At 39.5% G+C, this 27,254-nt stretch overlaps 1 long non-coding RNA gene across 2 annotated transcripts in view; it reads right to left on the bottom strand.

Moving 5' to 3' along the window:
* Positions 1 to 292: 292 nt before the first annotated feature.
* Positions 293 to 27,254, bottom strand: part of LOC112412708 (uncharacterized) — a 110,804-nt gene continuing 83,842 nt past the window's right edge. The window contains exons 5-6 of one of the 2 annotated variants that reach the window (XR_003005851.1): positions 2,751 to 2,858; positions 293 to 393 (exon numbers count right to left, since the gene is read on the bottom strand). This is a non-coding gene — a long non-coding RNA (uncharacterized LOC112412708). Of the gene's footprint in view, positions 394 to 1,922; positions 2,859 to 27,254 lie in introns of those variants that run through there. The other variant, XR_003005849.1, reaches the window with a different exon arrangement.

The following is a 27,254-nucleotide window of genomic DNA, read 5'->3' as shown; positions in this document are numbered from 1 at the left end:
GATGCACAGGCCCAGCGGCCATGGCTCACGGGCCTAGCCGCTCCACGGCATGTAGGATCTTCCCGGACCGGGGCACGAACCCGTGTGCCCTGCGTCGGCAGGCGGACTCTCAACCACTGCGCCACCAGGGAAGCCCACATAAATTCTCATTTTTGAGTGTGGTCAGCATAGTATAAATTGGGAAGGCTGTTTGATCCTTGCCTTTACTAACACTGGCTGATGGACATTGTCTTTGTTTCTGATAAAAGAAAAATCTTTCTGCAAACAAGATATTGTGAATATAAAAAGTGTCACACTAAAGGTGTGCTGGCCTCAATGTAAAGGTGATCAAACAGAAGAGACTGGAGACACATTAGGTCAGAAACTTGTACTTTGCTCTTCAGGGACGAACTCCTATCAGAGGAAAGAAAGAATGAAAGCCAAATAAATTCTACATGGTGATTCCTCTTTCTTAATGCTACAAAAGTCACTCTTAAAATTTTGCTAAAATGTCATTTATAAAAGTTGACACTTCTAACTAAACAGATTTCTTTTTGCTGCATGGAACTTTCTATACTGGTCTTCAAGGTGAGACATTTATAACAGTGTTGGAAGAAAAATGCAAGAGGTATCTCTCCAATGTCATCCTCAACAGCAGAGCACTGTCTGGTACACTGACTTCCTATCCGGTCTCTTATTTTCTAGTTTTAAATCCCTTCAGTTCTTTCTCTATGTGATCACTGAGCTGGGCTTTCTAAATGCAGAATTTATCATGTCACTCCTCTACTTACAAACTGCTGTGAGTCTCCATTGGTCTTAAACTAAAGAGCAGCTCCTTAGTCTGTCACTCAAAATCATTCTCAGTCTAGGGCCAAACTCTATTCAGCCACATCCTCTGACACCACCTCCACCCCACCCCTCTTCATCGCCTCCACAGTTACACATTTGAGTCTAACCTGTCTGAACACACCCCGCCTCGCCTGCCAGCTCTGAGCCTCTGCACCTTTGTCCTGCTGACCTGGATTGCCCTGATCTCCCTTCCTCGGTTACAAACTGTCACTGAAGATCTAAAAAGGCTCAACTCAAGTGTTACCTCTCAGCTAGGTATTCCTCCGCAAAGAAGAGTAAATTTCTCCATCTTTTAACTTCCCTTGAAATTTCGCATTTCCTACTAGTGAAGTGTGTATATCACATAGCATTATTGTCATTTGTCACTTGTTTGTACTGTGAGTTGTGTTTCCCACTGGCTCATAGTCTGTCTCCTAGAAGGAATTTTTGTTTCTTGTTCACAAGGTATAAATTTATTTTTATATAAAAAAATTTAATAAGTTATAATGCATTTATTGAATATTACCAGACAGAGTCATTCTTCAATCATTGATCTGTCCCTGCTATACTTGGAAATCAAGCTAAGCCTTAGACTGTGTTCGGACTCTAAGTTTGTAATGATGGAGAGAATAGTAAGAGTTTGAGACATTAATAAATGAGATATAATATGTGATCGGAGCATGGGTGGAAGCAAAGGAGATGTTAGAAACTTGAAGTTCCCCAGGATAATGGCAGAACACAGAGTGAGAGTAAACTTAAACAAATAAATAAAAGGACGGCACTGGAAAACAGTAAGATACTTCTTCCAAAAAAATTAAGCATAGAATTACCATATGATCCAGCAATTCCACTTTTGGGTATATACCCCCAAAAATCGAAAGCAAAGACTCAAATCAATATTTGTACACCAATGTTTATAGCAGCACTATTCACAATAGCCAACAGGTGGAAACAACCCAAATGTCCACTGGTAAATGAATGATGAATAAAATATGATATACACATACGATGGAATATTATACAGCCTTAAAAGGAATGTAATTCAGACACATGCTACAACATTTTGCTAAATGAAATAAGCCAGACCCCAAAGGACAACTATTATATGATTCCACTTATATGAGGTACCTAGAATCGGCAAATTCATATAGAAAGAAAGTAGAATTGTGGTTTCTGGGGACCTGGAGAGGGGTGAATAGGGAGTTACTGTTTCGTGGGGTACAGAGTTCGAGTTTGGGGTGATGAAGGAATTCTGAGGATGAATAGTGGTGATGATTGTACAACAATGTGAATGTACTTAATGCCACTGAACTGTACACTTACAAATGGTTAAGATGGTAAATTTTATGTTATGTATATTTCACTTTACCACAATAATAAATTAAGGAATACTTCTTGTATCTGGGAGCATATTCTAGAAACCTACTGTATTTAATACACTTATGCCTCTGCTAAATAGTAGTAATGTCTTAAAAAAGTTGGCTTCCTCCACTTATTTTCATTGACATACATCTTCATGGTTGCACTTCCATCTGACTCATTAGCCCAAACCAAATTATCAACCAACATTCATGTTGAAACTACCCTTTTTCTGACAGTATGAATAATTTCTTTGCTGATTAGACAGTAATCTAGCATTTATTCATCATCTGATTTTGTTACCCTGTTCTTGAGCAGTAGAAGTATAGGTTGCATTTTGCAAGAAATAGCAAGTCACACTGAAGTTATAGGTTATGGAATTAAGATAAAGAATATATATCTTTTATTATTATTTGTAAATTATGTGGGCATCTCCTTTGGGTCAGTAAAAATAATACTAAACAGATGTACATATATACTTGCCTACAGTTTCTTTTTGGAGGGCTGGTTGTTAAATATTTTCCACACACCACTGCCTTGGGCCCTAAACAGACTTTCCTAAAAACACACACCACAATAGACACCTGTAAAAGTCTCATTTCTCTGTATGGTAGTTAAGATTACGGGCTCTGGAGTTCAGCTCTGTCATACAAGCTGGCTGACTTATCCGTTCCAAGCTTCCATTTTCTCATCTGCAAAACAGAAATAATAAATACCTAGTTCATATAGTTATTAAGAGAACTGAATGTAAATATTTATGTGTTTATGTAATATATGTAAAATTCATAAGACTATGCCTGACACATAGGGTGTTCTTACCAGATGCTAATTATTATTATAATTCTGTTCCAATAGTTTGGGTTTTATACTTGTTTGGAAGTTATCACAAAATAATTTTATCATAATATATATATTGGTGTACTGCTGAGGAAATCACTCAACCTGATTTTGAATTTCTGTATTAGAGTTTTCTAAATTTTTTGATCATACAATACATTATTAAAAGGAATTTGAGGGGCTTCCCTGGTGGCGCAGTGGTTGAGAGTCTGCCTGCCGATGCAGGGGACACGGGTTCGTGCCCCGGTCCGGGAGGATCCCACATGCCGCGGAGCGGCTGGGCCCGTGAGCCATGGCCGCTGAGCCTGTGCGTCCGGAGCCTGTGCTCCACAACGGGAGAGGCCACAACAGTGAGAGGCCTGCGTACAGCAAAGAAAAAAAAAAAAAAGGAATTTGAAGAGAATCCCATTATGTGACTACTTATTTATAAATTACATGCATATTCTACTGAAATGCATACATTATAAACAAATAAAATAGAATTTAAAAAAGAAAGGTGAATTATATTTTAAATTATTTAAAAGTTTTATATTTCCTAACAATAAATAGCAACCTGTTAGCTTTTACCCCTGTTGCAGGTAGTATTTTCCCAAAGCAGCCATACCAATGCATCCCATCCCATGCATTCTTCTCCAGTTCTACTGTTGACACTCCTTCCAGAAGAAATTTTGTCTGTGTTACCCCCTATTTTTTTTTTTTCCGGTACGCGGGCCTCTCACTGTTGTGGCCCCTCCCGTTGCAGAGCACAGGCTCCGGACGCGCAGGCTCAGCGGCCATGGCTCACGGGCCCAGCCGCTCCGCGGCATGTGGGATCCTCCCGGACCGGGGCACGAACCCGTGTCCCCTGCATCGGCAGGTGGACTCCCAAACACTGCACCACCAGGGAAGCCCTGTTACCCCCTATTGAATCTGGTGGGCCTCTGACTACTGCATGGCTTCCAAGGCTAGATCATAAAAGGTCATAGAGCTGCCACCTGACTCTCTCAAGACACATGTCTTAGAAGCCCTCAGGTGATATTTAAAAGGTCAGCTACGCTGAAACATACTGAAGCATACATGGACAGGCCACAAATATACACAAGATATAGAGAGATACCCCCAAAGCCCCAGCTATTCTAGCCTCCAACATCACCCATCAGAAATATGAATGGGTAAGCCCTTAGATTATTCCAATTCCCAAGCTTTGAGGAACCCTAGCTGACATGGAGTAATGCAAAAACGAATCCCTATGGAGCCCTGTCAAAATGCAGATTCATAAGCAGAATGAACGTTGTCATTAGACACTTAGTTTTGTTGTGATTTTTCAATGCACCAACAGATAACTAATACATAAAAATAAAACTATTATTGCATATATATGTTTTTTATTGAGCACAATGTATATGCTTCACTAATTTTGAAGCTCTTGACTTAAAATCATATGATATTAGGAGACAATTTCCAGAATGGTGGCATAAGGACCTCCATGGACCCCCTCCCCAGTGAAATAACCTACCTGGTAAAAATTAGAAAAGAAACTCAACCATTTTAAATCTCTGGAAGCACACACAGAAAGGAAGAAGCATTTGTTTAAGAATATCTACTTGGTAAGAACAGTAGAAGTCTGTGGCATTGGAGCCGTGACTCGCTCTTTTTCCTTGCTCTAGCTCAGCAAAGTGGAAGCTTCACTCTGCAGAGCTGTAGCCAAGAACATAGTGCTCCCTTTTCCATCAGCTCCCAGTCAAGGGCTGTGGTGCCTCTACTTGAGGGGCAGGCCACCAGCTCAGTGTTGCAGAGGCTGTATTTGAAGCAAGAGCAGTGAGAGGTCTGGGGATCCCTTCCTCCACCTAACTGCTACTCACAGGACAGAAACTACCCAGGCATGGCAGACCAAGAATACTGGGACCCCAGTTGCCTTCACCTCAGCATATAGGCCAGAGTCTGTATCCCAGGGGAGGAAAGCAGAGAAGTCCAGAGGCAGCTGCCCCAGCCCAGTGACCTGTTTGTGAAGCAGAGTATCAGTCTGAGAGAAGTGGGCCACTGAGCTGGTCCCCACCTCCAGAGCAGTGACACAGAGGTTTTGCCCAACAGGATATGTAGGTCATAAGAACACAGAGCTTTAAAGCTCTACCCAAGGGAACTATTTAGAACAGAGTGTGGGGAAATTCAAGCCTAAGGGTGCTCTGGAAAACAATGGAGGTAAGCAGTGATGATAAGCAATTAAAAGGAGGCTGGAAGCTTCATGAGAGCAACAGGCTACAGTGTAAACAAGCTAGAAGTTTATCAGAGAAAGCCAGGGAAAGAGACAGTGAAAAAGAGCCCTCCTGTGGTCAGAACAAACCTCAACAAGTGGGCTCAAGGATTTGGGTCAGAATAGGTAGCATTTTATGCCCAAAAGCTTATTGAAAACAGTCAGCCAGCAATTAATGGAGACTGAGAGCTGGATGTGATACCAAGGTAGGCAGACAGTTTAACATAATCACAGGGAAGGAGAAAGTCAAATGGAACCCTGCTAAATCCACTACAATTGCAGAGTAACTGCACATGCTCCAGGCTGCACCTTCTGAGGAGTGGCAGGCATCAGAAGTTGTACACTGCAGGGAATTATACGTCATTACATAGTTCAGCAGTCACTAAACAAACAAACAAACAAAAAACATTAACAAAGCAACAAGAAGCCTTACAAAGAGTATGGGAGCAGGGTGGGAGGGATCAGCATCCATTGTTGCTAGAATAGTGTGTTCAAAATGACCAGTTTTAAACAAAAAATTACAAGATTTCCAAATAAAAAGGAAAATGTGTTCCATACACAAGAAAAAAAGCAGGCAACAGAAACTGGCTTTGAGAGTGTACGGATTTCAAACTTAGAAAGACTTCAAAGAAGCAGTTAAGACTTCAAAGAACTAAAATAAACAGTGCTTAAAGCAATAAAGGAAGTTATAATATGACTCATCAAATAAAGAATAACAATTAAGAGAGATAAATTATGAAAAGAACCAAATGGAAAATATGAACTTGAAAAATACAATAACTAAAATAAAAATTTTACTAAATGGGCTCAGCGTAGACTTGAGCTGGCAGAACAAAGAATCACTGAATTTAAAGTGAGAGGGATCATGCAATCTGAACAACAACAAAATAATTTAAAAAAAGACATACAGAGCTTTAGAGAAAGTGGGATACCATAAACTACAACAACATATGTGTAATGGGATTAAAGAGTTAGAGGAAAGATAGAAAGGAATAGAAAAATGTTTTTAAAAATAATGGCTGAAAACTCAAAATTTGATGAAAAACAATCTAAAATTCATCCAACTGCAAGGAGTATAAACCCAATGAGATTCACATGCAGACACATCACAGTGTAAGACAAACTCTTGAAAGCAACAACCTTCGTGTTTTCGGGAACTCCAATAAAATGAACAGCTGACTGATCGCTAGAAACAATGGAGGCCAGAAGGCAATGGCACAACGTATTCAAATTCCTAAAAGAAAACTGTCAAAAGAGAATCTTATCTCCACCAAAACCATATTTCAAAAATGAGGGTAAAATAAAAACATTTCAAGATACACAAAGTTTTAGAAAATTTATTATTAGCAGACCTGCTGTGTAAGAAATACTAAAATAAGTTTTTCAGACCTAGAGCAAGTGACCCCATACAGTAACTTAAATTTATACAAAGAAATAAACAGTACCAGTAAAGATAATTATGTAATTGTGAAAGGCAGTATAAATTCATACTTTATCACTTAATTTATATAACAATCAACTGTATAAAGCAGTATACACATATATGTATTGTTGGGCTTGTAACATATAGAAATGTAATATATTTGACAATACCAGCATGAAAGAGGTGAATGGGAGCAAAGCTATATTGGAGTAAGGAAATGACAGCAGAGAACAATTCAAATGTACAAGAACAAGAAGAGAACCAGAAATTGCAAAAAGGAAGGTTAATAGAACAAACACTAGAAATATATATTTTCTTTCCTTTATTGTCAACTTTAAACATAACATAAAGTTATATAAGTTAATAATTATCACAATGTATTGCAAATTTTATAGCATATATAGAGGTCTTAAAAAAAGGGGAAGAGGAAAACTGAAATACCATTTCTATATCTCACTGGAATTATTTAATATAAATCTGAAGTACATTCTGACAACTTAATATATATATGGTAAGCCCAAAATACATAAAATAACAAAATAAAAATATTATAAAAGGAATTAAATTTACACAACTTATTAAAGGAATTAAAAGTTACACTAAAAAACGCTTGATGCAAAAGAAAACAGTAAGTGAGGAAGACTGGAACAAAAATGACAAGATACATATAGAAAATAAAGTGTGAAATGTCAGACATATTTCTAACTATATCAATACTAACATTAAGTGTGAATAGATTAAACACTCCAATCAAAAGGCAGAGATTGGCAGTGTGGATAAAGAAACACGATCCAGTTTTATGACGCCTACAGGAAACACCCTTTAAATTCAAAGATTCAATTTGGTTGAAAGTAAAAGGATGAAAAAAATATGTAAGCAACAAACATAAGAAAGCTGGAGTGGTTATACTAATATGAGAAAAATGTACTTGAAAACAAAAAAATATTACTAGACATAGAGACATTTTATACATATTAAAATTCTATAAATTTTATAAAAGGACCAATCCAACAGAAAGCTATAACAATTATAAACATACATGCACCTAACAATAGAGTAACAAAATAAATAAAATTGATAACAGAATTGATAAAAGAAATCAACAATTCAATAATAATAGTTGAGGACTTTAATACTCCATTTTTAATAATGGATAAAACAACTAGACAGAAGAACAGGAAATAGAAGACCTCAAGTGTAGTCTACTAGACTCTGCAACAGGAGAGGCCACAACAGTGAGAGGCCCGCGTACTGCAAAAAAAAAAAAAAGTGTCATATACATGTACCACAATGTTCATTGCAGCACTATTTACAATAGCCAGGACGTGGAAGCAACCTAAATGTCCATCGACAGATGAATGGATAAAGAAGATGTGGCACATATATACAATGGAATATTACTCAACCATAAAAAGGAACAAAATCGAGTTATTTGTAGTGAGGTGGATGGACCTAGAGTCTGTCATACAGAGCGAAGTAAGTCAGAAAGAGAAAAATATTGTATGCTAATGCATATATATGGAATCTAAAGAAATGGTACAGATGAACCTAGTGGCAGGGCAGGAATAAAGATGCAGACGTAGAGAATGGACTTGAGGACACACTGGGGGAAGGGGAAGCTGGGATGAAGTGAGAGAGTAGCACTGACATATATACACTACCAAATGTAAAACAGATAGCTAGTGGTAAGCTGCTGCATAGCACAAGGAGATCAGCTTGGTGCTTTGTGACCACCTAGAGGGGTGGGGTACGGAGGGTGGGAGGGAGGCTCAAGAGGGAGGGGATATGGGGATATATGTATACATATAGCTGATGCACTTTGTTCTACAGCAGAAACTAACACAGCTTTGTAAAGCTATAATACTACAATAAAGATGTAAAAAAAATGTATCATAAACCTAAATATAAGACCTTAAATTCTAAAACTTTAAGAATGAAGCAAATGCAAAAATCTTTAGAAGCTTAGGTTAGGCAAATATTGCTTAGAGCTTGAGCATAATCATAAAATGAAAAATACTGATAAACTGGATTTTAACAAAATTTAAGCTGTGCTTTCAAAACACACAGTTAATAAGATGAAAAGACATATTGGAAGAAAATCTTTAAAAACTTGATATAAGGTAAAAGAATTATACCCAGAATATATAAAGAATACTTACAATCCAATAATAAGAGATAAGCAACTCAATTTTTAAATGGGCAAAAATTGGACACTTCAGAAAAGAATGTATGTGGATGGCAAGTGAGCACATAGAAAGATGCTTCATATTATTATTTATTAGGGAATCGTAAGTTAAATCCACCACTGCTACATACCTACTAGATTGCCTAAAATGGAAAATATTTTTTAACACTAATTCCTGGCAAGAATGTGGAGAAACTGGAACACCTGTACATTATCTATCAGAAGTCAAAACAGTACAAATAGATTGGAAAATATTTTAGCAGTTACTTGTAAAGTTAAACATATAGTTAACATATGACCCATCCCTACCCTAGGTATTTACTCAAGAGAAATGAAAACATTTGCCTACACAAAGACCTGTAGGTGAATGTTTGCTTCAGCTTTATTCATAATAGCCCCAAACTGGAAACAGTCCAAATGTTTATCAACTAGTAAATGCATAAACAATTTGAGATACAACCGTCAATGTACTCAGTGATAATAATGAAGGAACTATGGATACATGCATCAATAAGTTAAAAAACATTATGCTAATGGAAAAAAGCCAGACACAAAGGTTACATATTCTAGGATTGATACTGTATGATTATATTCATATGACATTCTGGAAAAGGCACAATTACAGGGACATAAATGAAATTAGTGGTTTCCAGGGGCTGGGATGGGGAGAAGAGGGCTGACTGCAAAAGAGGCAGGAGGAGGCTTTTAAGTGTGATAGAAATGCTCTATATATTTGATTATGGGGGTGGTTACATGACTAAAATTTCATTTAGAAACTATTGTTTATACATATTTTTTAGAAAAATTTTAAGTTTACAGAAAAATTGTAGAGTATGGAGAGTTGCCATATACCACATTATTAACATCTTATACTAGTGTGGTACATTTGTTACAGTAATCAACTGATATTGAAACATTTTAATAAATAAAGTCTATACTTTTTTCAGATTTCCTTGGTTTTTATCTAATGTCCATTATATTTAGTTGTCATGTCTTCTCAAGCTCCTCTCGGCTCTGATGGTTTTAGAAGTTTTTCAAACAGATTAAAATTTTGTTTCTAATTTCAAGATTTTTGAGACATGATTTCTTTTAATAGAAATCATACATTTCTATTTTAATAGAAATCATACAATAAATAACAAGTAAAAATATGACATAAAATCATGACATATTAACAATTAAAAAACATCACTTTCAACTTTCAAATGAGCTGGTTTTGTAATATACTTACAAATTATCTGCTAGACAACATACTACTCACACAACAATGTATAATGTCATCAAATGCATAACTCATTTTCAATTTTAGAAGTTCAAGAAATACTTTGGCGTGAAATACTTGTGGCAAAGTGTGTATCTGTCTTGCCTAAACATTTTCATTTTCTCTCTTCATGTCATAAATTATTGTGAAGATTATTCTTTGTCTTAAAGGTAATTTTTGTAAAAGTAATGCCGACTGAAAAAACAATTGCACAATGTCTGAGTTGTGAGTTAAGTTTTAAAGCTTTATTTGGGGCAAAATGAGGACTATAGCCCGGGAGACAGCATTTCAGTTTCTGGAGAAACTGCTCCAAAGAGGTAGGGGAAAGGTCAGTCTATATCAATGTGTGATTTTAGTGAAGGGGGAGTATATGCAGTCAGCAGATTTTTTTTTCTCACTGCTGTGGCCTATCCCATTGCAGAGCACAGGCCCCAACCGCGCAGGCTCAGCGGCCATGGCTCACGGGCCCAGCCGCTCCGTGGCATGTGGGATCTTCGCGGACCGGGGCACGAACCCGTGTCCCCTGCATCGGCAGGCGGACTCTCAACCACTGCGCCACCAGGGAAGCCCACCTCCAGTGAACTTTTATTCAAAGCAACCATCTCCAGGTTCCTCCTAAAACCTAAAAAGGCAGACTTTCCCTTGGTCTCTTTGGACTTGCCTTTGGCTCCCTGTAGCTTGCATGTCCCGAATTGCAGTTCTTTGCAATTCCCAAATAACTCATCTTGCCTTCTTTAAAAACAAAACAAACAAAAAAAACCCACCAAAAAAACAATGTTATTTCATTTTTAAGGTTGACACATTCAAATGTCTTTATTTGTTCAACATAAATATTTCCTATGTCATTTGTCTTTAAAAGCAACCTTTTATGTAGCTGCTTAAAATACCATATTAATGAATAGTATGTTCTGTATGGCTGAATATTTAAGTTGTTTTTAATTATTCGTTACTATAAATAATGCTGTAATGAAGACCTTGGTACATAGATTTTGCCACATTCTTATTATCAGACTTTTCTCAGTTTACAGTTTAAGATTGGAGAAGCATCACCAAACTGCTCTCTATGGGACCTCAAAACATATCACCTTATAAGCCCCAAAGTAGCTTTCCTGCATAGTTTCATTTCATCTGAACTAAGAGAATGAAATTACTGATTTCATGCTGGCTAACTCGAAGAGCTGTCTGCCCAGAAGGGAAGGCTGTCCAGCACCAAGACATATTTGTCCAGGCCAAAGTCAGCTCTGCAGTCCAGTCTGTGGTTCTGGTCAGCTCTAATATAGGTGCAAAAAAATTATCTCACCAAACTGCAAGGAGCATTCAAACACAAAAAAAGTTCTAAGGTTAATTCATAGAGCGATATTTTTTACTAACAATATCATTTGATACCATGTAAAATATGTATTCTTATAAATAAGGAAAAACCAAATATAAACTTCTGTTTTCCTAGGGTGGAAGAATCATAAAACATTTGAAATAGTATAATAATATAACTTCTAATAAACACAATATATATTACCTTATGTGCTATTATTTCTTGGTAAATTAATTTTTTTCTTAATAGAAAGCTATATGATAATCTTCTGTTGCAACTACTGGTTGATGAATACCTCTGTCATCCAAGAGTAGCCTCTTAGTTTAAAGGAAACCACAAATTAACTTTTAATGGTACATGGTTTATATTAACGATACAGGCAAGCCTTATCTCCATACTGTAGTTCTAGCAGCTGTGTGTACAGAATCAATTAGTCATTTGTCAATGGTAGGGCAATTAGGTCACTGCAGCTTCTAATTCAGTCCCTTTCCTGCTGTCAGAGCTTTGCTGTCCTCAAAATATTTGCAATAGACCTTGAAATCTACCTTATTTTACTTAAATACTGAAACCCAAGAGGCCTGAAGTTATCAGTAAACAAGAAAAGAAATTCCATCTTGTGCCTGGAAGCAAGGTCCTGATTCACGTTTGATGACTCACTCAAAGAATGTTTTGCATTCCCATCCACTCATCAGACGTATATAAAATGAACAGCATGCTTATGTTTGGATCTCTCTCAGAATTTACCATGTTCAGTCTCTGTCTGCCCTGTTCGCTGAAGAAAGCCATGTGGTGTGGGGAATGTGGGTGAAGCAATGAACTCAGAATCGAAAAGGTCTGGTGCTTGGCCTGTGAAGAGGAAGCTGGAAGATCTTGGTGAATAACCTCACCTCATTGGCCCTCAATTATTTCACCCAGAAAACAAGCTAGTTACGCTAGATGGCCTCTAGGAGTGGGGCCTTTTTAGGTTGACTAGCTTTTGTAAAGAATGACATTGATGAATCCACGATGTGGTCCCAACAGAAAAGCCGTCTTCCTACCATCAGCATCTCAGCCAGCTCTGTCAAAAGTGTACACCCGCTGCTCTGAAGTGAGCTGGGGGAAAGGGAGTGACAGGCTTATAATGGAACTACTGCAGAAACAGCCTGGCGTACAGGTCCCAACAACACAGGATTAATAACTATGTCCTTATATACAAAGGAAAGGGTTTGTTTGTTTGTCTGAAACACTGCCTTAATGGAATCTCTGTTTTCCTTTTGTATTAAAGATGGGAGAAACAAGCCTCAAAGATAAACCCAGAATAAATTTACTTCAAGAGTACATTTAAATACATTCAACTTGAAAGAAGAAAGAAGAAGGATTTGTCTTACTAGATACTGACACAGCATTAAAACACAGCAGAACTGGCAAAAGAACAGACAAATAGACCAAGGCGATTTAACAGAGACCTGGGAGAAAGGCATTTGTATAAATGGGAACTTAATATACCATATATCAAATGGGGAAGAATGGACTGTTTCATAGATTCTATTGGGAAAACTGGCTCACTCTATGGAGAAAAACAAAACTGAATCATTCCTTGACACCAGGTGAATTAAAGACCCAAGTGCCAAAGGTAAAATTACAAAGTCAATAGAGAAAAATATAAAAGGATATTCTTTCAACTAGGGACAGGAAAAGTCTCCTTGAACAAAAATTTAAAAAGCAGGCGCAAAGGCAAACATACTGGTGATGTTTTGACAGACGAATTAAAGATTTTCATTCCACGAAATGTAACTATGGGTAATTGGAACATGACAGAATTAGAAAAGTATTTATGATATCTAAAAGTGACATGCAACTTCTGGTTTCTAGTCCAACATATAAAGACGTTGGAAGTCAGAGCTCCCATTCTCAGAACAAGAAAAAGAACTTAAACAAAAATCAACTTTTCTCAGATCTATCAGAGAACTGATCTCAGGGCAAACTAGCATGCCCCAAACTAGAGAGACAGCTAGGCAGATACAGAGAATCACAGCTTACTGGGAGCAAAGCTGCTGTTGGAAAGAGCAGCTGGAAGATGGGAGCTTAAGCCTGGGCCAGCTTGCAAGATAAGAACTCCTGGAGACCCAGCTCTAATTTTACCTCCAGAAGCCCTACCAGGTTCTCAGGGTAAAGATAAGAGAAAAAACCCTCATGCTTCTCGGCAGGGAGAGGAAACATTACCATTTTGAAACACACCCAGGGCATTCCATTCTCCTTAACAAAGAACTGCCCTCAAGGAAAACTATTTTGACAGAGTCTAAGCAACTTGGGTTTTACCACAGCCTAACCAAGGGGGACTGCAGGGGAGGGAAATACCCAACTCCAGCCTTCTTCAGCCTTCCACATCGGGATGGAATATACCCAATTCTACCTCTTTCTAGCCTTCCTGTCTTACTTAAGGTCTTAAGGGTGGGGAGGTGGCAGGAAACTGAGAGTCACTTGTGGAGGTCACAGCCCAGGAGCACAGACTCACAAAAAGACCGAGATGGGATAATAGAATTCTAGAATGCTTTCCCCCCTCCACACCACCACACCAGGTGGCCACATCAGTAGCTCTCTGGTGTAATAATGGGAGTTTACAACTGAACTGGCTGCGAGGCTCAGCCTCTAGAAGGAGTATCTAGGAAAACACAAAGAATACAGGTGAGCAGCTTTTTTCCTAAAAATTCTCAGAGAAGATTTAAGTTTCTGACCTCTACAAACATTAAACACAGTCTACCTCCTACCCAGATAAATATAAAACCTTATATTATATATAAATATACATATAAATATAAAGGCCTGTTAACCTTAGTTCTTTTACCCAGCTATTTTCATGTCCAGCTTTCAACAAAAAATTACACAGCTTGATAAAAGGAAAAAATACAATCCAAAGAGGCAAAGAAAGAATTCCAGACTCAGATATGGCAGGGATAGGGATTTTGGAATAATCAGACTGAGAATTTAAAATAACTATGATTAATATGCTAAGAACTCTGGTGGGAAAATCGTCCACATACAAGAATCGGTGAGCAATGTAATTAGAGAACATGTAAACTTTTAGAAAGAATTAAAAGGAAATATGAGAATTAGAAACTCTGAAGCAAAAATAAAGACTGCCTTTCATGGGCTCACCAGCAGCCAGACACATCTGAGGAAAGAATCAGTGCAACAGAAACTTCCCAGGGGACTTCCCCGGTGGCGCAGTGGTTAAGAATCCGCCTGCCAATACAGGGGACACGGGTTCAAGTCCTGGTCTGGGAAGATCCCACATGCTGCGGAGCAACTAAGCCTGTGTGCCACAACTACTGAGCCTGTGCTCTAGAGCCCGCGAGCCACAACTACTGAGCCCGCATGCCACAACTACTGAAGCCCGTGTGCCTAGATCCCATGCTCCGCAACAAAGAGAAGCCACCTCAATGAGAAGCCCGCGCACCGCAACGAAGAGTAGCCCCCGCTTACCACAACTAGAGAAAGCCCGTGCACAGCAACGAAGATCTAATGCAGCCAAATAATAATAATAATTAATTAATTAAGAAAAAAAAGAAACTTCCCAAATGGGAAAACAAAGAGAGAGAGAGAGAGAAAAACCCCACACATCAGAATATCCAAGGACTGTGGGATAATTATAAAAGGTGTAAAGGTGATACACAATTGCTATCTAGAATGCAAAAGAAAATACTGCCAATCAGTAAAAACAGCAATAATAATAAAACATTAATCTCTATTTTCAAGAAACCAGTAAACTCTAGAAACTAGAAAGAGAAGAGGAAAACAAAGCCAAGCTAGGATATGAAGAGATGCTTAAACTCATTCAAAATCATTAAAACAAATTAAAAAAAAATGAGGTATCACTTAATACTTCTAGATTGGCAAAAATTAGAATGCTGCATAATGCCAATTGTTGGCAGAGATGTGAGGGTTTGGGAGTGTCCGTGCACAAGAGAATGGAGGGTAGACTGGTAGCCACCTTGGGGCCATCTGCTACGTCAGGTGAAGAATGTGTACAGTATGTATACTATGCATCTACCTATACATTCTAAAGAAATTACTGCAAAGGATACAGGGGAGGTGTGTGCAGAGCTCACTGTGAGAGTGAAACAAGAAGAAACAGGGCAGGACACAACCTTTAAAACAACGACGTAGCCTTGGATATGACATAAACTGGTTAGAACCAACTAGGTCCAAGATGGCAGAAAATTCAACTTCTAGTGGACCTTGAGCCTTATTATACACTCATTGTAATGGATTAACATATGCTAAATAACACACCCACAGGCGCCATGACAGGCCAGAAAGTGTGCGGTGGCCCAATTCCTGGAAGTCCCTGCCTCTTCCCCGAAATAGTTGGAATAATCCTCCCACTCATTAGCCTATGAAATTACCAAGCCCATAAAAACTAACCACGCCATATTTCGGGGCCTCTTGCCTTCTGAGATGGCCCACACGCTATCTCTGGAGCGTGTATCTCTCTAAATAAATCCACTTCTGGGGCTTCCCTGGTGGCGCAGTGGTTGAGAGTCCGCCTGCCGATGCAGGGGACACGGGTTCGTGCCCCTAAAAAAAAAAAAAAAAAAAAAAAAAAAAAAATCCACTTCTTACCTATGGCTTGTTTCTCACTGAATTCTTTCTGTGCATAAAGAGCCTGAACTTTAATAGGTCCTCAGACCAAGTGTGTGATTTTAATTAAAAGACAGTGGGTTCAGGTCCTAATCTGAGTTTTGGCTGGGTTCGAGTACTGGCCCATGAATTGAAGTCCCCATCTGAGTTTTGGGGTTTCAATAGTAGGAAGCAGGAGTCAACCTGGATGGCATCACCAAAAAACAGATGGGAAAATTGCTGTCTGTACCATGCAGAGTCACGCGTGAAACACAGTGAAATATAGTACAGTATTGCTTACCTCAAAACTCACGAGCCCTCGAAAATACATGTCTTGAAAGAATACGAACAAATGGAAATGTATATGTTAAATAAATTAGAATGGTTGATCATGGGGAAAGTGGGAGCTGGCAAGTGGCAGTGGAGGATGGAGATAAAAGAAAATTCAAAAGACACAAGAGAAGAGGACATTCAAGGATCAATGATGGTAATGTGGCCTAAGATGAACTCTCATCCCTCTGCATCTGTGTTAAGGAGAAAAAAAAGCTAACAAAAAGTTCATGATCAGGACTTCCCTGGTGGTGGTTAAGAATCCGCCTAGCCAATGCAGGGGATACGGTTCGAGCCCTGGTCCAGAAAGATCACACATGCTGTGGAGCAGCTAAGCCCACGCGCCACAACTACTGAGCCTGCGCTCTAGAGCCTACGAGCCACAACTACTGAGCCCGTGAGCCACAACTACTGAAGCCTGTGCATCTAGAGCCCGTGCTCCGCAACAAGAGAAGCCACTGCAATGAGAAGCCTGCGCACCACAAGGAAGAGTAGCCCCTGCTCGACACAACTAGAGAAAGCCTGTGTGCAGCAACGAAGACCCAATGCAGCCAAAAATAAATAAATAATTTTAAAAAATTTATTTTAAAAAAAAGTTCATGATCAAGGCCATTGAGCATATGGAAAGATTGTGCAAGTGACAGGGTCCCCGTGGTCTGGAAGGGAGCTCGGCCGACTATGTGTGGCAATTCATCCCCCCCCCACCCACCTACCTTTTTCTTAATGGGCCAAACTTATAGTGGCCATTTAGGGAAAAGGAAAAGATTAACATTCTCTAAGATTCAGCTATTAAAGCGACTTACTTCAGTGCTATCCAAACTCCAAACATATATTTCCAAGAACCTACTGCCTGTTGTCACATGGATGTCCTGAAGGAACTTCTGATTCAAAAATCAGACACTTTCTCAGCTCTCCTGAAGCCTCTCTTCCCCTGTGCATTGGGGGTGTGCCGCTACCATTGACTCACAACTCTTCCCACTGACCACAATCTCCCACTGCAGGTCACTGAAATCCACCCCTCCTGTACCCTCACTGCCCTGCACTGTCACTGAGTTAGTCCTCAGAGACTCTTCTCTGGATAATTACAACGCATCCCTGTAGGCTTCCTTCCCACACTGTATAAACCAGATCTGCTCATTTCTGCTCCTTGGTTAAAAGCCCTCACTGGGACTCCACTGGCTATGGGTTAGGAGACTCTATGACAGGATTCTATCCCACCTCCATCAGTGCCTCAGTCAGATACAGGCTGGAGTGCTAGGTTCTGCTGTGCTCACAAATCTTAATGGGTGATAGAAACGAAGGTTTATTTCTCACTCACGCTACGTGTCCTTCAAGAGACAGCTGCTGCTCTGATTCATGTCATCTTCATTCTGGAATGCAGGCTGATGGGGCTGCCTCTCGGGATCCTTTCTGGTCAGAGAAAATAGAGAGCAGGGCAAACACACCAACCAGGCTACTAAAGCTTCCCCCAGAAGTGCCTGGAGCCATTCCTGTTCACATTCCATGTGGTCAAGTCTGGCTTTAGTGAGATAGGGAAGTACACCCAGTGCTCTAGGGAGGGACTGCAGATATTCGAGATAAACAGTAAGAGCCCATCACACATAGGTGATTTCCTTTTGATTGGAATCTCTGCCTGGTGCATGCCCAGACATTCTCTAAGGCATATCTTAACTTTTACTTCCTCTGCATTTATATCTCTGACTTTGCGGGTAGAGTTTATTGTTCCTGTAGCATTTGGGACGTGCCTCTACACTCACACGTTCATATTCTGTGGTAATTGCATATTTCCATGTTTGTCTTCTCATTAGATTTTGAACTCTGTAAATGTAAGGATACAGTCTTTACCATTTTGGGGTTTGGAGCATGTGTACTTTTTTGTGTGCTGAGTGTGGCACTGGGTGCTTAGTTGCTTGATAATTGATTGCTGACTTCATATTTATTGACCACTGTGGTGGCCATGAGACTGTATCTGACAGACCAGCTACAGAACGCGTAACTGACCCAAGGGCTTTAGCTGCCATGCTCTGAAATTTACTGCTGAGTTTTCACAGATGCATACCTCCCATGCACACCTCCCAGCCCATGACTTAGTGCAGGCCGGTTCCTGGGAGATGCTGGACCCCTCTACTGGCCGACGTTGTCTCTAGGACTCCCCAGCAGCCTGACAAAACTTGCAAGTACAGCACAGCATTCTGGGACGCTTCCACCCCTCCCCCCTTCTCCTTCACTTTGAGTAAGACTTGCGTCATGTCTGCCCACACTCCCAGCCGCCCCGCCCCCTCCCCACGTTCTCTCACAGGTGTTTCCCCATCATAACATTCTTGCACGTTTCATCCCTTCTTGGCATCTGCTTCTTAGAGGACTTAGACTAACATAAGAAACGTTCATTGTTATAATCACTAGCGGCAGAATATGATTAAGCTTCTTTGCCAGCTTTAAAGAGAGAAATGCAACAGTTAAAATCAGGAAATTGCTTCCTAGCAGAGGTGGATGTGAATCAGGCTTTGTAAGTGGGTTTGCCTGTGGTGTTGCGGGGGGAGGTCCGTGGGGGGAGGAGGAAGTGGGGTGGGAAAGGGACTCCTCCCCAGGGACATCCCTTCTCATCCCTGCACAACGTGGTGAGTTTGCTTTTGAAATCTCCAGACTCAGGTTTCTTTTAAATATTGGGGAAAGATTCTTCCAGTACACATTAGCTTCTTTTCTTTTCTCTATTTTCCTTTGAGTTATTTATTCTGTTTCTTTTGTGCGGCTTTCTCCTCTGGGGAGGCTGATTATTCACAATTTGGCTTTGCGACTCTCTCTAATACCTTGGTCAGCACTTTCATTCCTTGCCTCCATGTCCTGGGATCACTTCTCAGATTCCTTCCCCATGTCAACAGTAGGACGGTCTGCAGCATCAGATTTGCTGTTCTGTCTCCAACAAACATTTCAGTCTGGCTCTCTTGTGATTTTGGTTTCCATGCAGTCTCTTCTTGCCTCAGCTCAAGTTTCTGTTTTTTTAAGAGTATGGAACAAATATATTTTAAAATGTTCTTCTGTTTCCTGCAGCAAATCTATTTCAGGGAAAGTTTTCCATTCAAGTCCTGAGGCATTGTTCCCCCTCTCTAATGTGGCAGATCTGTCCTTATTGGCTTGCTCTGTGTTGTCCTGCCTTGCTAAGAACGGGGTCTGTAGCTCTGGACCTTGGCTGGATGCAGACAGGAGTCTGTGAAAATCCCCAGAATGAAGTTCTCTTGTTCACAGACGGTAGTGCGGGAAGCCAGCTGGGAAGAGACATGTGAGAAGTCACGTGATGAGATGGGTCCAGCACCACGGGTTAGGAAGGGGGTGTATCCGGTTATGAGCCTCTGGGACAGAAACCAGATGGAGGAGCAACAGAAAGTGGGCAGCGGAGCCTGGAGAGTTCCCCGGAGCCAAAGAGTTTGTCAACAGTGACTTTTCACAGAGGGCTGGCAGCCCTGGCAGGGGCAGGAAGGAAGCTATTAGAAATACCAGTCTTGTCTAGACATGCATGTTGATTATTTAGGTTTATTTATCTGAGAATGAAGAGAAACTCTTCCAGACCTTTTATTTATTTATTTTTTTAACAGTCGTCATACACTGAGTCTCCTTAGCGCCCTCGGAGAGTACATGGATGTGGCTGAGACCCTGGCAAGTATTAACCACGTGTCTAAGGATCCCTTAAGGCATGCAAGCAGGTCCACTCAGGTCTGAGGGAGGGAGGGCACTGCAGTTGGGCTGTGGTCCAGAGAGACAGAGGCAGGGGAACATTATCCAGGCCGTTTCCAGGCTTTAGAACTCCACCAGGAGCCTAAGCTCCGCCATCCGCCCTCAGCTACACAAAGGAAAGGAGGAGCTTTGCAGAATTGCCCTGCACACTTTTCCCCACTTGCCTCCCGCCCCCTCCGCCTCCTCTGTTAGTTCAGCTCCAATAATGTCCACGTGGGTCTCTCTTTAGACCCACTGTCTAGTTCTCAGATTGCTTCAGCTCGGTTCTACTCTTTTAAGAATTTTCCTACATTTATATTGATGGCAGGGTTTTTACGACAGTAGTTTGCGGAGACAAAAAGAAGCCCCAAGGGGCGTGGGCTGGGCCCTGGTTGCCTGCTTCCCAGGGCGGGAGCTGGGTCGGAGGGACGGGCTTGGTCAGGGCTCCGCCTTCTTCCGAGTCGGGCTGCTTTGGCTCACGGAGCAAAGCATATGTTATCCATTAATTGTGTTTTTAAATCTGGTCCCAGTGATGATTTATTTAGTAAAATGGCCTCCGATTTTTGGTATGTGTTGACTATTATCCTTAATTTTCAATACTGATGCAGACCTTTTCCTATTTGTTTTCATGAATATTTTAATGGAAATTGAGTGACACCTTTTACTTCTGTTCCTTAGGATTTTTTTTTTTTTAATGACAACTAAGAAACAAATCTACTGCTTTTGAATTTGGTTTCTCTGAGTGTATTTTTCAAAGAACTCTCAGTGCTTTGTACAATTATATTAGAAATTATTTGAAGGCAAGTGTTGAATCTTGGGCAGCTGACGACTAGTGGAAACACTTCTCGTTATATTAGGCGACCTAATTCTAATCTTTGTTGTAAGACTCTTAACTCTTAGTTTTCTCAAGTAAAGGGTGAAAGGTATGGGATAAAGGGTTTAAATTTCATCTTTTAAGTTTCTCTATCAGACTGGCTGTCAAAGCAACAAAAAGTTAGAGAATATATTTGAAATAAAGTTATGTAATATTCTATTTTTATTATACCTCAAGAAGAAAAAGACCACAGTCCTGTGTACTGATTCTCAAAGTGTGTTCCAGGGAAACTGGGAGAGTCCGGGAATCCTCTGAATCCCCTTCAGAGGGTCCACAAGGTGAGAATAACTTTCATAATAGCACTACGATGTTGTTGGTCTTTTTCCCTCTCATTTTCTCATGAGTGTATGATGGAGTTTTTCAAAGTCTGCATGATGTGTGATATCACAATAGATTAGTGTAAAAGCAGATAAAAGAATCCAGCTCTCTTCTATTAAGCAAGACATTAAAGAGACTTGCAAAATTATGAAACACTACTCTTCTCACTAAATTTTTTTTGTTAAAAATAGAGCTTTTAAAAATAAAAATGTTTTTTTATTTTAAAGTGTAGTTGATTTATTATTGATATTTTTAATGAATTAAGTTTATAAAGTTATGCTTTTCTTTTAAATACCAAAAATACCGATAGACATAACCCACAAAAGTATAGGCTCTTTGGAGTCCTCAATAATTTTTAAGAGTGAGAAGGAGTCTTAAGACCAAAAAATTTGAGGACCACTGACCAAAGCGTCAGTCTTAGTATTAAATAGCAGATAGTTACGCAGCCTCCACCCCTTCTAAAAGACCAAAGGCCAGTTCATTCCCATGTTTTAAAAATTAATGTTCATCAGACATCATTTTTCAAAACTAGTTGTTTATAATAACTAAGAGGGGGATGTCTTGTCTTTCAGATAGTTCTCAGGCTCTCTGTGTTTTTTAAAGATTGTGTTTACTTCCACAAATAGTTGTTATTTATTGAGCAGTTATTTTATATCGAACATTTTACATGTGCGAACTCATTTAATCGTCATGACAACAGTCATGAAACAGGCACCACAGCTTTCACTATTTTATATGTGAGAGAACTGAGGATTAGATGCCAAAGTGCCTTGTCCAAGGTCACTGGGCTGGGAAATGGTGCAACCGGGCTTCTAACGAAGGCCTAGTGGGCTTCAGAGCCAGGGCCCATTTCTACCATTGTATCTTACCTCCTTTAAAGCCAAAAATGCTGATTCTGAATGCCAGTTCATTTTCTACGATCATCGTTTGCCTTTAGACCAATGCCTTGTGCAAATATTGATTAAATTGAATGTTCGTGTTCAATCATAGAAGCGTGGTTTGGCTATTGGCATTAAAGCATTCATTCACCCACTTGTTCCTTCAATAAACATTTACTGAATGCCTTGCTTAGAGCTGACATTCTAATCAGGTGATGTGGATAATAGACAGTGAACAAGAAATAGTAAAATAGGTAAATTATGTAGGATGTTGGAGGATCTAAATGCTATGGAAATAGCGTGGCAGGCTGAAGGGGCTTTTATGTGTGAGGGTAGAGGTGGTGAGGTGACGTTGGCATGTTTTAACGACAGCGAGAAGCTAGTGGGTTGGATTGGAGTAAGCGAGGAGGCGGGTGGGAGGACATAAAGAAAGAGGTGTCACAGGGAACCCGATGACCTGAGGTTCTCTGAGTGAGATAACAGTAGGGTTTTGAGAAAGGGAATTTACACTTTCTAAATGGAATTACGTGTTCTAAGGCTCATTCTGGCTTGCAAGTTGAGAATAACACAGGGGTAGAAATCTGGAAGACAGTCTGGGGGCTATTGCTGAAGTCCAGGTGGTGTGGACCAAGATTCGGGTTCAGAGCCAGGGGTTTGATTTTAGAAGTGGTGAGAAGTGGCTGCATACTGGATATGTATTAAAGGTAGAGCCATGGCACCAAGTTTCACCAAGGGATAATTCCAGGTATCATAGAGTAATTGATTATGACTAAATCATCCTTGTTTTATGTCACCCACCCTAAAATAAAAGTGAAATGTCTCCTTTCCACTTGCATTGTCTAACTTTCAGAAGTGCTCTACTTGGAATCATTTAAAAGTAGCTAGTCTGGGCTTCCCTGGCGGCTCAGTGGTTGAGAGTCCGCCTGCCGATGCAGGGGACACGGGTTCGTGCCCCGGTCCGGGAGGATCCCACATGCCGCGGAGCGGCTGGGCCCGTGAGCCATGGCCGCTGAGCCTGCGCGTCCGGAGCCTGTGCTCCACAACGGGAGAGGCCACAACAGTGAGAGGCCCGCATACCGCAAAACAAAAAACAAAAAAAACCCAGCTAGTCTGAAAGCAATAGGAACTGGTAAATAGCTTTCAATGAGTCATCACTACATTATTCATGGATTAAAACGAATGTGTGGCTTAGGACAACTTAGCTAGATAGTAAATGACTACATACATGTGATTGCCAACTGACCTAGGAAACATTTCAGTCTGATAAAGCACTTTTCCTAGGACTTAAAATTGAGGTGTCAGCAATTCTTACATCTACTCAAATCCAAGTGAAGTTGTTAGCCCTGTCTAGAGGAACGTCTATTGCTCAATGTCAAAGGCAGTAAATACATAATTTAATTGTTCATCTTTGCTCTGAATGTTTTTAAAGGAGAGCTCCATGTATATTTGAATTAATTAATGAGCATCTCACTTGAAGAGAGGACCTATAGTATGAAAAGTAATATTTAGAATTCCAGGAATTAAACCACTAGGATTTGAATCCTTATACCATTACTGGTTATGACCTTCAGCAAATTACTTAACCTCTGTCTCGATTTCTTCTTCTGAGAAATGGAGGTGCCCTAAGCTGAAAGGACCAAGCCACCCAGCCACATTTTGGTAGTTACAATTCACTTATTATCTGAAAAATTTCCCTATCACCGAGACTATTTTACACATATATTGGAGAAAAAGTACTATTGCAGTCATAACTCTAGTGAGTGTCAAAACAAGTATTTCTTCCATAGGTGGAAAAACCCTTTAGGGAACCTAGTTAATAGAAAAAAAATACAAGAAATTTGCAGAGGCCCATAATTTCCTACGTCATTCTTTTCTACCTAGTTCCACATTTGCTTCCCCTTTGAAAATACTCTTTCCTCAAACCTTGTCAGCTCAAAGTAATATTTCTAGAGAAAACAAATCTTTACAAAGCAAATACAGACTCCTCTTCATATTAGAATTAGTTGTGAATTTTTAAAAGTTTTTTTTCTGGTTGCATAAATATTGTTCACCCCAAACCACAGAGAAAACTCTTAATGAGACCACACGTTTACATATGGTTAAAAATTTTAAATTCCCTGGAAATTCCGAAGTATATATATAACTGTGTTTCTGCTGTAAATATCTAGATATAACACAACATGCTTTGACATGCTTATATATAAGATGTCATTATATATCTAGCAATATTATAGAAATTATTCTGGAATAATAAAAAAGGAAAATAGCTAAACAAAAACAAAAATGACGGTTATGAATGATTAATACACTCACATGGGGCCAAAGAAAATTGCAGCACAGTAAAATCGTGATCAGGAAAGAAAACACACCCATCCTAGGAGACCCGCTGTAATGCAGAACATCACGGTGGAGATCTTCTTTTAATTACTGGTGGTGCCGTGAGCCAAAAGATTCCAAGTTTGTTTGAACAAAGCCACAGAGGAACTGCTGTTGGGAATTAATTTCAGGCCCTTCAAAAGCCAGGAATTCTGTCTCACGCAGGGTGTGGGATTTTGAAGGCATATTTTGTAGTGTGGGAATGGCTGTACACCGAGAAAGGAAATGGGAATAAGTAAAGTGCTGTTGCCTGTCCCGTGCACGGACGGCAACTCAGCACCCGCTGCTCTTACACATCAGTCACACACAGCATCCTGTTCTCTACATACCTGTCTCTATTAGATGATTAGCCCGCCTCACCAAATGGATTTGAGTTTTAAAATGCAGTAAGTCTTAGGTCAACTCGGTGGCAGCAACCAGGCTTTTTATGTCATCCCAGCCTTGCAGGCAGCCTTGGTTCCTCATTCATCTTGTTGCAGCCAAGCTCTTCTCATTGTGAAAGACCAGCAATTTGAGAGAGGGACGGGCAAACAGTATTGCTTTTGCTAGATGGTTATCCTTTGAAAAAGTCAGTCTCATTTCCAAGAATAGCCATTTCCCTCTTCCTGCAGGGAAGCCTGAGACCCTCCTGGCGCCCTTTAAGTTTTGGCAGACATCCTGGTTTGCTTTGAATCCCCAGTACACTTAGGAAATGGAGAAAAGAGAGTTGAAAGTGTTTCTGTTAAGGCTTCAGCAGACAAAAGCCATAGACTCCCAAGACCTTGTCCTGCAGCCCTCCAGTGGGTGTGACGTGCAAATCTCAGTGTGAATGATTGATTTGCAACGGTTATAATTTGAAATCCTGAAAATGCATAGCATGTGTATGACAGATAAAAAACTATTTTTAAATGGAGTGAAAACTAATTGAGATATTCTAAATGATCATGCATTAGTATACTAGTGACTTTATTTTTTTCCTCTATAGAAATTCTTAGACATTGCAAGTATCTAGGAGAGAATTCGTGGTGTTTCCCCCAAACCAACGTCCTTCTCGTGTGGAGTATCACGAAGGATTAATGCCCAAGGAATATTCTTTGGGAAACACTGTTATCAGAATTCATAACCTTAAACACAAATGAATACCGATGCAGAAATGCACCGCTAAGTTAATCTTTCAAGAAATTAGATATCTCCAGGAGAAGCAGAGTCAAAGCAAGACGTATAACAAAGCATTGGGTTAACTGTGCAAAAAACTCACTTAAAATATCTCTTTCCCTTATGATTCTCTAGAGAACTCAATCCACATGTCTGCCAATTTTATGTTAAATCCTTCCTCTAAAATCACAAACTTTGTATCTTTTTATCCTGAGTTAAGGTGAAAAGTAAAATATTATTGGATGATGGAAGATTGCGCTTCTCAAGGTGTCTCCACCACGCTAAGTCCATTAAAATGCTAAGTAAAATATTTGAAGGCACATCTTCAATGATAACATAAAAGCACAAAATAGAAATATCAACATGAAGAAGCAAAATCAAGAATTCAGAAAACGCCATTGTGAACCAGGCTCTCCTCTTCCTGTCACCTCGCGTCTATACAGACGTTCTTAAATTTATTCTTGTTATCTCTTGGAGTATTAATTTTTAAACTTGAAGTACTAATGATTTTTATTTTGTTTTCCCCACTTTTATTTCAGTTGTTTCAATGAACATGCATTTTGTGTAATTGTATGTAGATTGTATTTCTAAGCAACATCATATAAAATGTATATCGTAACAATTTTATATATCTCAGTTAGATACCATATAATATAACAAAAGGTAAATAGTAGCTCTCCGTGTGATGGGGATATGATTCCATTAAAAATTTTTTTTTGCCATTTTTTTCATATTTTATACATTTGTTTATATTAAATTTTTAATAGGAAAACATATTTTAACTTTTAAATATGTCACAATCATTGTGTGCATGGGCTGTGAAGCCCAGATCACTGGGGTTTGAATCTTGGCTTCTCCACTTCCTTCCTGTGTGATCCTGGGTAAGTTACTTAACCCTTCTGTATCTCAGTTTTAACATCTGTAAAATGAGGGGAAATAATAGAATCTATTTCCATAGGCTAGTGTTTGGGATAGATGAATCAATGTGTTGAAAGTATCCAGAACATGGTCTGTAGTATGAAAATGTTAGCTATGACAGAATTATTATTATTATTTTAAAAACTTTATTGAAGTATAGTTGATATAAATATTATATGTTATAGTGATTCACAAGTTTTAAAGGTTACACTCCATTTATAGTTATTATAAAATACTGGCTATATTCCCTGTGTTGTACAATACATCCTTATTTTATACACAATAGTTTGTACTATATTGCCCCTCCCCGCTTCTTCTCCCCAGTGGTAACCACTAGTTTGTTCTCTGTATCTGTGAGTCTGCTTCTTTTTTGTCATATTCACTAGTTTGTTGTATTTTTCAGATTCCTCATAAAAATGATATCATACACTATTTGTCTTTCTCTGTCTGACTTATTTCACTTAGCATAATACCCTCCAAGGTTATCCATGCTGTTGCAAATGGCAACATTTTATTATTTTTTATGGCTGAGTAGTATTCCATTGTATATATATATATATACCACTTCTTCTTTATCCATTCATCTGTTGAGGGACAGTCAGATTGCTTCCATATCTTGGCAATTATGAATAATGCTGATATGAACATTGGAGGGCATGTATCTTTTTGAGTTAGTGCTTTTGTTTCTTTTGGATATATACCCAG

Source organism: Neophocaena asiaeorientalis, unplaced genomic scaffold (assembly GCF_003031525.2).
Source record: "Neophocaena asiaeorientalis asiaeorientalis breed wild unplaced genomic scaffold, Neophocaena_asiaeorientalis_V1.1 scaffold191, whole genome shotgun sequence".
In the NCBI taxonomy this organism is placed as follows: domain Eukaryota; kingdom Metazoa; phylum Chordata; class Mammalia; order Artiodactyla; family Phocoenidae; genus Neophocaena; species Neophocaena asiaeorientalis.
Note: the sequence above shows the minus strand (reverse complement) of the source record. Positions and strands in the feature narration are given on the sequence as shown.